This window comes from Paralichthys olivaceus, chromosome 3 (genome assembly GCF_024713975.1).
Source record: "Paralichthys olivaceus isolate ysfri-2021 chromosome 3, ASM2471397v2, whole genome shotgun sequence".
NCBI classification, from domain to species: Eukaryota; Metazoa; Chordata; class Actinopteri; order Pleuronectiformes; family Paralichthyidae; genus Paralichthys; species Paralichthys olivaceus.
In genome coordinates, this window is record NC_091095.1 from 11,486,569 (window position 1) to 11,500,112 (window position 13,544).

Below are 13,544 nucleotides of genomic sequence, written 5' to 3' on the forward strand. Positions count from 1 at the left end.
CAAAATGTCATAATATGCAGCAGAAGTCTAAAAAATTAAAGGAATTTACTCTCACTCAAAGACCATCTGTTGTTTCATGGATCAATGTCGCTGCACGGGTCATTGGTCAGAGCTAGACTTTATCAATGGATGAGTCAATAGATAAATTACATTATTAATGACGCAGTAATTACAACTCATGGTTTTCAATGTGTGGCTAAAAAGTGACATTAAAATAAATCAAACTCAACAGGAGAATTGCAAAAATTCTAAAGGCAATGCCTCAATAGAGGTGAAATGTAAATTAATATAAGATATAAGATAAACACTCTGCATTTTATTTAGGTTAGAAAGCAAATTTCTCTGCTTCTGGCATAAGGTTTTCTTCAGTATGTCTTTGCAAATATTCTCAGTCCTTTATGTATATATACAGGTATATATATATATATATATATACAGGTATATATATATATATATATATACAATTGTATCAAACCTTCATGTATGTGTATATACAGGTATATACTGTATGGATATACAGGTATATACCTGTATATACACATACATGAAGGTTTGATACAATTGTACTTATTGAATGTCTATTCAAAACACACGGACAATACAAATGTGCAGATACACAAACATGTACAACGGTGATGCAAAGATAATGGTGCAGTACATATTGATTTCATTAATTTAATATTCTGTTTTTAGATGTACGGCCCTGAACGCGTGTTGCATGTCAGATTTTTCCTTTAATGTAATGCATTCATTGATGTGTGTTCAGCAGAGCTGAGGTTTGACTGGATGTGGTTTTCCAATAGAACAACTGCAGTATGAAGAAATTAAATGATGTGATAAATAAACAACACTGATCTCAAATCAAAATCAGTCACTCAAAGAAAAAGAGAAAAAAGATCTTCAAAAGGTTCTCATGGAGAGATTTAATGTGGTGTTCATTCTTCATTTGCAGTCCAGGAAAAGGCCAAAGAATTCATTTCATATTCGGCGGCTATGATAAACCGTATTAATGGATAAGCTGTCGAGATACCATACTGTTATTTAGTTATTACAGAAATATTCTTTCATATGTTTTGTCAAACACAAGATTATATGACACAATAAGGCAGACTTTGTTACAGCTCCCATGATGGTTACGCTTTGAAGGATGTGATGCCAGACCCCATACACGGATGTAATTAAACAATGGCAAGTGATGGTAATATTGTATCATCCAGTGGAGCTGAGATCCTGGCTTCCTATGAACCAGTGATACCAGAGACAAATGACATGCAGCGGTCGCTTTTAACTTTGCATGGTGCAGCCACGCAGAGGGAGTATCTCCCTAACAGTGGTGGCCCAGCCAAGACAAATGGACAGTCATAATCCCCCCACTGGTGGAGAATGTGGTTTATTAGAATACGATACAGTGGATGTGAAATATTTTTCTTGCAGTGCACTTCAGTCTCCAGCTCGTTCCTCACCACACACTGTCATACTTGACATTTTTCACTTTTTTTCGGAGCAGCTTAAGCCATCTTGGAACTACTGCCTTCAAAGTTAGATAAGTTGTCTGGCATGGAGCAGAGTTTGAAATGTATTATTACTGCCTGTTCGGTCCCTCACCAGAGAAACTCCAGTGTGCAGATATAAGTAGGGCACACCACTCTGTGTAATTAAGTTGGACAAAATGCACTGTGTGTTTAACTAAAGAGAAATCTGCATTTCTAAGTGTCCTAAATTTACAAACTGCTATCAGTTGGCGAACACTGTTTTCATGTCGAGTTGCTGGATGCTGTGTTTGGGCCGCACACGCAGGAACTGCTGAGACTGAAAGACTTAGCTCTTATTGCATATCATTACATGAATAAAATATGTGTATGATTACATGCAAAAGTTTGTTCAACCATTCTCCAATTTAGTTTTGTTAGGTTAGAGAGGGGGTGGCAGAGAGGGCTGGGTTTTGTCAACACCTTGAGGAGTAATGTGTCTGTGACCTGTGTAAATAATGAATAGAGACATTACAAAAATAGTTTTGTAATTTTTCTATCGAGGAAGGTGTTGCACAGATCAAAACCTGTCCTCAACGTAGCACGTCATGCATTTCCTACACAGTGCAGTCAAAGATATGTTTGTTTATCAAGTATGAATTATCAGAACAACAATGACTCTCATTCACCTCCTCATTGTGTTTCCCTCCTCTCCTCCCTCATCCCACGACCCTGACATTTTCATTCATGTTATCCCGACTCTCGGGGCTCAAAAACACATTTGCTTCTATCTCAGACAGTCTGGTCATTTAAGAAAACCATTTATGGCTTCTTATGTCCGGTCCAGTCCTCCGGGGACCCTGCACAGTGTCGGGGGAATGTCGATGAGACCACCTCAGCAGACTGCTTTTTGCCTTTTTTTTTTATTTCTCCTAACATGACCTTTTTATCCTTGTTCTAAAAATGACCATCTGAGGTCCTGATCATATGTAGTTCAAAAGACGGTGAGCCTTCATTTCAAACCCATCAGTCTTCAGTAACCCCCAATCGCCCCTGAGCAACACCTCACATTAAAATGTATTTGGTTAAATTGAGAGACGTTAATCATTTGGTTTTTTAATGTGTCATGTTTGTCACCAAATCTCTTTTCAAATGAAAGTTCAGAGATTTATGTTGTAATTACTTGAGCATAATTACCAGGGAAACAGTTAATCAGCTTAATTTAACAAACCAAATAGTTGGAAACATGTACTTCTGGAATAAATATACTATCAATTATAATGAAAAACGTGAATTCAGAGAGTTAAAAAATTCTTTTAAATCCTTTATTCCACATTATTCTTGAACGTGGAGAGTTGGAACTTAGCAGCAAACCTCTTGTTCACTTTTTACAGTGAGTCAATCAAGTAACAATCCTGAGGTAAATTTGTCTTTTAGTTATTTTAAAGCCTTATCTTTTACGCTACAAAGCTCCTGTGTCTTAAGCTCTTTGTTTACAGCTGCATCCCCACAGCTGTTAGACCGTGTTACAGACCTGACACTGTGGAGTCCACTAAACCCCCACTGCTTTGCTTTTTCTTAGATAGTGATTGTGGAATAAACATTGTCCTATAGATGTATATTTTTGATGGAGGGGGTTGATGTGAAAGTAATGATTGCAAACACACTTTTACAAACTACTTTTACATTGTGAGAGGTTTTGATATTTAGTAAAAACCACTTATGTTGTATTGTGTATGTGATGTACACAGGGGTGGACATAGACATGAAAACATATTTCAGTCCATCACAGAGGGACAAATTCACAATCATACATGCAATGTACTCCACTTAACCTGAGTCACGTGCCAGGGTAAAAACACCTTTATTCCTGTTGTGTGACAGTGTCACTGAGCCACTGTGTCTCCTCCACCCAGACCAATTCTACTAGTTCTTTTATAACAGCTGCTCCATGAGGAGAGACTGATGCTTCACACATGTTCTGTGGAAACACAAATGATGGGATACATTAATATCCTCCCGCCAAAAAGAGAGAACGTTTACTCAGCCATTACTGCTCACTCAGTCATTGTGAAGTAACAATTAGGCCGAGAGAAGCGGTGAAATGTTAAATGTGATGAAATCATCTCAAAGGTCTCCTTACGTGCTTTTCTTGGAAACTGTCAGTTGGATCTCATAGTATTAATCAGCGGAGGTGGGTTTCAATGTCCTGTCAGCAAATTCTCTAAAAGGACGTTTTTTCTATTTGCATTTTCACTTTTATTTATTTATTTATTCATTTTTTTCAACATTTATACCAAACTTCCAAGATAAGACTATTTGGCATTCAAGAAAAAACATACCAGTGCTTTTGAGCCATTAGATTTAATCGCAGTTTGTTTTACTATTATTTTTTCCTTAATTTTGTTGTGACTTCAACTTCTGTTTAGCTAAAATGAATGATAAGGTTGATTTAAATATACAGTTTGTTTTATTCTTCAAGAAGTTCCCAAAGAGAATGTCTTTGTTTTGCTGAATTCCTGTTGCTTTAATCCAATTCATCACAATGCAGCAGGATTACCAGTGAATTTATCTTAAAGTAGGTCTTTGAATTGTTCCTTTGCAGATTGCAGAGTGATCTTATGAAAGGGATTTGGGGTAATATTTGTAGTTTATGATTAAATCCTGAATTCTAAATACACAGAAGAGGTTGGGCAGAAAGATGATGGTGTTGAGTCAGTGACAGTCACAGTTTTTTGGAAGAGAGAATGTTGTAATTTGTTGTAAATCCAAGTATTTATCAAATTAAAACTGACATCAGCCACATTTTCTTCTCCAGAAACTTTGGAAATAGCATCAGCCTGTCACAGCTTCCCCTAAAATACTAGTTGATTGAAACTTTTCCACTCGGAGTGGATTTTAAAAGGGTTTAAAGTTGATCAAACATGACAACCAAGCACAGAATGTAAATTTTAATCACTACCTCCTGTTGGAAATTCACAATTTTAGACTATTAGATGTGTAAAAGTGTTTGCTCTAGAAATCACAAAATTGTGGCTGAGCATGGGATGAGGTTTCATTCAGCGTAGATTTCCTCTCAGGTGCTGCAGAGTGGATGAGCCGTCCATAAAAGTACAGGTAACAAGCTCCGTGTGTGGCTGGGGTTCGTGCTTATGTGCTCAGACAAGGTGCTGTTTGTAGTGGCTCTCGAAGGAGGCTGAGCGCTGTGGATTACAAGCGAGGCAAACGTTTAGCTGCCAGCCCAGACAACATGACTCATAAGCTCTAAAGAGCTGCCACATATGTCTGCATCATAAGTCCATTTGTGATATGACAACATGACCTTTGGATTCGGTCCCATCTGCTCTGCCTCGGATGTTTACATGAGTGCAAAGAAGTGCTTTGTGTTCGCGCTGACTGTAGTTTTAGAAAGATGCTGCACAAACAAACCACTTTTGATTATTATTGTCCTCCGTCTCAAGAGAGCTGCAGCGTACGTTTGCCCAAAGTGTTCATTTTTCCGACATTGTCACCTGAGAACTTTTGCTGTGATTTTCCTTTTTTGGCCTCGATTAAATACTGGCTCAGCTTCAGTGTAGTTGCATCTCAGAACGTTGCAGAACCTGAAAGCGAATGTGATACTGTGTAGTTTCAAACAACAGCTTTGTTGGAATTATTTATCAACGTCAACAGGTTTTTCGGGCCTCTTGGGTGCAGGGTGAAAAGCTTTAAATAAGATCCTGTCTGATTATCACTTTATAAATTTGATTTGACAAACATGTCAGCAAACTGTTGCCTATCTAGCTTTGTTTTGATTTCCACTAACCCCTGAGGGAAAAATCTGACTATTTGTCTACTGCATGCTGTTATATGTTCACTAGCTAATTGCCAATGTTGTTAATGCAGTGTTTGGTAACAGGCAGATAGTGTACAGTGGATTAGTGAGAACATTTTGGCTCCGAAACAGCTGCTTGCTGAGACTGGAAATGAGGTTGACGTGAAGGCTGAAAATGAACCAAAACATTGAAGTTACAACATGAACTGAAAACAGTAAATTGCTCAGAATAGAGCTGAAGAGAATAGTGTGATGATTATCTGTGGGTTTGTCCCTTGATGTGAAACATTATTACACATTTATATGAAAATATGGCACAGTGTAATAGTCACTTAACTTATTTTAATGTCAAATATAAGTTCTTAATGGATCAGTTAATCCTGCACATCACAGAACAATGTTAGAACAATGTCATTGGTCAGTGTGGGTCCAGCATCAATCTTTTCTATCAGTCAACACTTTTTTATCCAAAATCGTTGACTGTTCACATGGATTCAACTTTATAGTTGAGATATGTGTTGTATAGCTGTTTATGCCGCTCTTTAGCACCCTCCACACATCCTCTTTTGAGCCATCCATACAAATCCAAACCATTTGACTTCAATCCCTCTTTTAGTTTTACCTCACCCACATATTCACTTTTACTTAAAGTCTGTGTAAAGGAAATTCAGAGATTTGTTTCTTAAAGTCGTTGCCGAACATGGGAAAAGACTGTGAACTATGTAGAAAACTTAAATGTGGAGTCAGATCTTTTAACTGTTGTTTATAAATTATGACTCAGAGACGCTCTGGAGGCAAATTTAACACAAGCTCGACCCTCCACCTTCAACAATAATGTTAGAAAAGCAAGACCTCATTAGCATCTGTGGTTATCGCTACTCATAGCGCTGCTGTTTAGCTGCCAGCAATGCCTTCCTTACACAAATGCTTTCGTGGATGCCTCAATTTGCAGAACTCCAAATTCCATAAGACTGATGAAGAGGAGGGCGACTGATTATGTGAAGAGCTCAGCACCAACATCTGGCTCTGCAGTGACCATTGTATTGGACACTTTCACCCACTTTCATTTGGGATTCACTGATAATCCTCCACTATTGAATGAAAGCAACTATCTCCCCCTCCCGTCCTTTATCCCCTCGTCCTGCCAACATCTGGACGTTTCCTTTTAATAATTCAAATTGTTATTATTGTGTGGTTGCATGTATTTTTTTCTGTGGTGTGACAAACTCAGAACACATATTTATTATTGCTGAAGACGGACATTAAAAATTTGTCACATTACTGAAGTTAAAGTCGCTCCATCTGCAGCACCTGTCATATTAGCGTTATATTTATGCAGACCTGCCTGTGAATGATTTATTTACACTCGATGTTTTTAACATTCATTCTAACATCCTGAATAATCTTCTAATAATCTCCACTCATTCTCCTTTCTTCATGTTTTCTTAAGACAAGCAAGCCTAACGAATGGAAATAAATAAATGGGGCTACAATAAATTAAGATTCACACTTTCATAATTTTCTCTTCTCTCTATTTTGCTTTATTTACAAAACAATAATAACAATAACAGTAATTTTCTACACTGTGATAATTTCCTCTTCTCACGGCTCAGACGTCCACCGAGCCCCATGTGCTTTTTCAAATAAATTGCCCGAACAATAAAAACAAGAGACACAGGACTATTCAAATTAGAATCGTGGTCTCTGTGGGCCAAGTGAAAAATTGCTTTCACCTCTTCTGTGTTGACCAGCAGGCCAGGTCATTACTGGGAATCCACTGTGAAAGTGTTTTTCTGCAAATCAATTCATAGACTGTGGTTATTAACAAATAAGTGTGGGATGGCTGAATTTGTAGGAAGACAACACAGATTTCCAGGAATTAATGATAACTAAGATAAAGCCATAATGCATGAGACTGACACATTTTATTCTATCACTAGTTTAGCACTAACAATCAAGCCACGCCAAAGTGTACACAGATCCATGAGTTATTCCCGGGAAATTGGTGAAAAGATCAAAAAATGCCCATCTCATAATAGTAAAGGATCCGCCCCCTGATCTAAATCCAGAATCTAAATGTAAGGGCTTCTTCCCTGACCCATACTGTGTCCTTCCAAAAGGTTTTGTGGTCATCCTTTTTGTAGTTTTTTTGTAATCTTGCTAAGTAAAAGACAAAACGCAGATGAAAACACAATCTCCTTGGCGGAGGCTAAAAAAAATATGTTCCTTACTTTTACTACTTGTTTCTGCCACTTGTTTACCTTCGATATGAGTATCAAATAACACAAAGACATATCACATTATTTAACTGCACTCAAACTAATCTTCCGCATGTGCAGTGGTCTGCGTATCTTCATTGTTTTGACATTTAGAATAAAGACTACACAAATTAAAGCCTAGTATGTCACTCATTGGCAACATCAATCAAACGTGTAAAAAGGTTTACATATACAACACTGCTGACATGTGAAACTAGCTGTTGACATTGTTCAGATACATTAGGCCCCTAAATAAACCCTTCCTCTGGAAATCATTTGTTAACGTCATGATTTTGGCAAAAGAATGTGTTTGCGTTTTCAGTGTCAGGCTGTGTTCTGCTGTTAAAACAATTGCAGACCATCATTATTCTTAACTACGCAGTAAGGGAAAGCTATTTGTCCCTGCCATGTGCATATATATTGCTCATAAACCACAACATCTTTATAAATGTAATTTTTCACAGTGAGTGAAGCTGTGTACTAAATACTTACCTATAAATAAACACTTACCTCCTTATTTTCTGATATGTAAGGATCCATTTCAACTTGATATTGCCACATAACCATAAAACGGTACTTACCTTCCTCATTCATTTTTAGAGATGATTTGAGTTTATGCTCTGAAATACAAACAAATCTGTGACGATAACAGTTAATCAGCCGGCGGTGGCTGACTTCCTCTGAAAACAACTCAGCAAGACGTGAGCAAACACGTCTGCGAGGAGCCCATCCTGCTACACCACCCGCTTGTCAGTCGGAGCCATCGCAGTTTAAGTGTAACGTTTATCTTACCGAGGAAGCCGATGAGTAAATAGGTCTCAGGGGAACGAATTCCCGAGTCCTGATAATGTGAAGGAGCTGCAGTGGTTTTCATTCCTCGTTTGGTAGTTTGTGTTTGGCCAGGAAGTGGCCCCCGTCCTGGAGAAATCTGACCTGGGTACGGGGGTCAGCAGCTTGTCACAGTTATCCTCGAGGTCCTTAGGAGAAAAAAGAGATAGTGTCTCCCGGAGTTGTGACTCTGCTTTTAGTCAGTCAGGGGTGTCACAGGAAGGGAAGAGGTTTATCAGCCCATCAGCACCACTGCATGACTGAGAAGACAGTCAGACATTCTTCTCACAGGAGTTCAGTGTCCTGGCTCAGCCTCTGTTTAGATGGGTCCTCTGCCACTTCACTGCTGCTGATAGTAACCCATTTGGCAGCCAAACATGAGTCGGCTGCCTGGAGGTGGAAGCAATATGCAAATCCCGTCATTGTAAAACTTCTTTGCAGTCTTTCGAGGAAAGTGTCGGGAGCATTTCATTCCCCACACAGTTTCTCTCTTTGCATTTCTCACCTGGAGCGGTCAGTTTTTTAATAGAGGGCTCAGAAGTCATGGTTGTAGGGGAACCTGAACACCTGTAGTACAAAAGGCTCCAGTGTGTTACCAGAAGGACACTGTGGTAGCTGTTGCCAACCGCTGTCACTGCCCAGTTGGAGAAAAGTGTTTCAAAGCACAAAGTCACAGTAAAACCTCAGATTACCCCTTTGGCAAAGTCTGTGTTTTTGTTACAATATATAACCAGCATTTTAAAATATTTCAATAAGTCAAGCTACTACTTTTTAAATAAAATAAACACGTGTTCAGTATCTTCAGGGAAAGAAAAATGGCTTCTCTTGCACAAGTTTTATCCATTTCACCAAGTGTTCATTTTAAAGGTCTCTAGTCACAATACATCTTATAACATTAGTATAGAGGCCATATTAATGAGTCTTTGTTTTTCACCTATTGGAATTACAGATATTGCACAGACATCTATTTACAAGAAGTACTGTAGTACAGTAGCATACTTAAAAAGTATTTGATTTGTTTTACACATAGATTCATTCAGTGCATCTATGGGAAGCCATTTTTTTCTATGAGAATGACACAACCGTCAGGGGCAGTTTGGGGTTCAGTATCAGGCCCAAGGACACTTCAGTGATATCTATTATTAGTTTGGTCTTTAAAACATAAGACAGTTAAGATGCATAGTACAAGTTATTCTCCAAAGTGAGGTGTTGAATTTGCCTTTTTGTCAACCAACTGTCCAAAACCCAAAGGTTTTCAATTTACTGTCATGTAAGATAATGGACGGCAGCAAATCCTCATAAACAAAAAGCTGTAATCAGAGATCGTTTAGCATTAGTGTCTGAGTAACAGTTTAACTGACTAATGTATTTTTAAAAGAATATAGTAGCCTTTCAAAATGTTTCCCTATCAATTGAGCTCTAAAATCAATATGTAATTGACTGAAGTTTGGAGAAGGTTCATCTCTGTGGGAGACTTTTCCATCACATCTGTCTGCAGTAAAGACAGTGAGTGGGATCACCTCTGTCACCACACTGGCATTTTCCTCCAGAGATATTCAGTTTATAGATAATGAGCCAACAAGACATCAATAGTCATTCACTAAAAGTTGTACAGTTTGTGAAAGCTCTCTGTCAGATAAAGTGGGTCACACATGAAGCCTATCATTCACTCTGTGACGAGGCCACGCGTATGCACGGCACAGCTCTCAGTCATTGTTAATCAATTCAACTTTCTCAACTCAACTTGAATACAAAAATGAAACAAGCGAATGTGGTTCCATTTAAGATAATACAAATGTGGTATCTATTCCCATTATGTGAGATTTTTGAATGTCTGTATTTACCCAAGTCACTTTATATCCTTCATACTATGGCAGGTCTACACGGTGCATGCTGGGAAACGCTCAGCCATACATCACTGGCAAGTGAAATTTCTCTCACTTTAAGTAAAACAAGTTAGTCTGACTTAACTCAATAGCTGTGTTAGACCACCTCAAAATATTAAGACGAGGCAGCCTGTCCACGAGTGTCATTATCTTCAACTATGACACTGTGACAAACTGGGATTTCTCAAAGGCAAGACCTCATGCAGAGTGTGGTCTTACAATAACTGCTGAATTTTGTTGATAGAAACCATAACGTTTTGTCCACACACCCATTACTGTATTCATCGCTTCGCTCATGGAACCTAAATGCAACATCTATAATGTCATAGAACACAACCTAACTTATGTCTCCGATATTGTCTCAGAGCATGATGGGATTTCTGCCCATCTACCCCCAACAACAAGTACATTACTCATACATTACATGAGCACTAACATAAGAACACATAGGTCTTACTTTTTACAGAGTTGGAATGATTTTGATGGAGAGAGAGATTACCTCCATACATAGATAGGGCCTGGTGTCACATCCACTACGAGTTTCAGTCTTTGTGCTTGTTAGCATTTTTTACAACAGGCTTAATCAGAGTGTGTTATTGATACAGTATAAAGGCAATAATGTAAAGAACTATGGTTCAGAGCCTTGATCCAGCAAAGTCCATTTGATTTTAATTTCCACTTAAAATCAACCATTGATCACTGATCAGTAGAGTTTGTTGTTTTCCCTTTGAGGATGCAGTGGAGGCATTTAGAAAATCAGCTCTCTGTTTGTTTAGCAATTTGCGGGCAGACGCTCTTTATACACAGTTGTGTGAGGCAGCTGTTTGCTACTCTGATTGGTCTGGATCATTGTAGACTGAGGTTTGGTTTAATACTCTTAGAGGCAACAATGAAGTTTAGGGAGCTTACTCACAGACAAATGTACCAGTCTGGTGAGTCACAGGATATAATGGGAAATATGGTAAATGAGTGAATTAAGAGGAAAATTGACAAATAGCGTATTCATGAGACTTGGATTCAGCCGAACTGTTCCACCCTGCTCATACTTCAGCCAATCAGTGCTATCCTGCATCCTTCCACCTCTCTGTCAGTGAGGTAATTATAACCAGAGTGGTGGGACAGTCAGCGCTGGAGGGTTTGCATTGAACCTGCCCTCTTCTCCATGTCGATCTTCTGAGGCAGCTAGCAGAGCTTTATAAATCAGCATTGTTCACAATAAAATCACTATGCTTTTCTGATCCTCAAGTCTAAAGGTTGTAATTGGCCCAAGCAGAAATTAATCTGTGAGATTTAATTTCAGGAGTTTTCTGAGGTGCTTTTTATAATGTATTCAGCAGATATTATTAAACCAGTTCTTTTCCCTTGAATGTTCTGTCGATAAACAAACAGCTGTTGCTCCTGTGTTAAAATAAAATGAGTAATTGTCCCAGGAAAGGCCAACCTGACTGAGAACAGCATGTGAGCAAAGTTTCATTAACTGAAAATATGTAGGTGGAATAGCTAATATGCATTATGTCATTTTCTGGTAGACTGCAGCTAAATTCATTATGAAAATGTCACAAATTATGTGCAGCATGTTCGCCTCCACTCAGGTGGTTGTGGGTGTTGGTAATATTCCACAAAGATTATAGATATATTCATTCATCAATATGTTTTTGATAGTAGTGCAGGCATAATGATAAATACTAATAAATCAACCCACACTATGTGCTACCAGTATTAAGAAAGAAAAGAAAAGAAATCACATTAAACATTAGCATTGAAGTGCATTTTTTTTTTTTTTATATCAGGTAAACTTCTGCTCAACAAGCTGCTAGTAACTTGATGCCTTTCAATAGGATGTCACATCTATGGTTAGGGGCCGCGCGAAAACCATTTGAAAAGAACGGGGGTCAGAAACAGGGGGAGGGTCATGTATATTTTTAGTTTTTCTCTGCAGTGAACCATGTTATCTATGAGAGCAGGAAAAGGTGTGTATTACAAAAATAAAAGTGTATCCAGTCCAGTCTTAGATATTGCAGTTGCTTTTAATTCATAAATAGACGGCATCTGTATTTTTGCATGTTTTCTTTAAATACATTTTATATCATTAATTGGGTCAAAAAATATTAATAACATTAAAATTAGCACAAAGATAATTTTACCGTGCAGTTAGAGGATTTAGTTACATAGTTAGTTGGACAAAACCAATACGCTATATACATGAAAAGGTAAAATAATATCAGAGAAAGAATCGGTAAATTCATGATTAAAATATATTTGAGTAGCAAAATGAAAGAGTGCGTAAGGCAGTGTTTACCTATTTCAAACATACCTGAGGACAGTATCCATTAATTCTAGTCCCCACAGAACCAGGGTGCTATATTCTTTTGCTACTCATGACAAGTTTAGATCTGGTGCCTCAAGATCTTAAACCAATATATGGCTTATTAATAGAATTTATGTGCCATATAGCTCTTTCTCAGGGATGGGCTGCCTAATTATCCAAGCTGAATGATATTGGTTTGCTTTATTAATGTTCCACGGTATTGCTAGGGACAACCAATAAATACAGCACTGGGGATTCCACCAAATGAAATGGGAATATATCAGTCTTTTAATGAAGCACTGTCAATGCTCACCACATATACCCTTATGTAAATATGCACATGATCCTTCAAAGACATTATACAAAGGACGGGCAAGTAGCTAACTTGCCTTTTACAACCGAAGAGCTGCTTTGAGCCGCGCTGGTCCCTCATCATAAGCAAAACAGCAGCATTGCATACAGATAAGATTCATCACATCCTTTTTATCACAATGATATTGTTCACTAGGTGGATTTAATGAGCACCTCGGGGCCGTGGCATGGCCTAACCATCTTTTTCAGGATATACAATCCCAGTGGAATTAATGGGAAAAGTTTACATTACGGACACAGGCATTTACAGCAAAGGGTCAGGACATCAAAGTAGCAGCCCTGGGTTTTCTCACCCTTCATTGGAACATAATGGAAAATCAAACATCATTATCAGTACATCGAGCCATAAAAGACAAATGTGTGTGTTACTGCTCACACTCTGTTTTCCTCAGTGTTTTATGTGCTCCCTCAGGAGATGTTCAGGCTTGTTGCAGATCAACCATAAATCCCAAACTTGGTCTTTTCTTTTTATCGCAGAGGGAGGAAGCTGTCTGGCTGAAAATTGACCATGGCTCAGGGCTGGTAAGAAACCTATATGACAGGCCCCACTGAGGACTGAATGGACAGCAGTGTCTGATGAATGGCCTGCCTCCCTCTTGATCAAAAGCA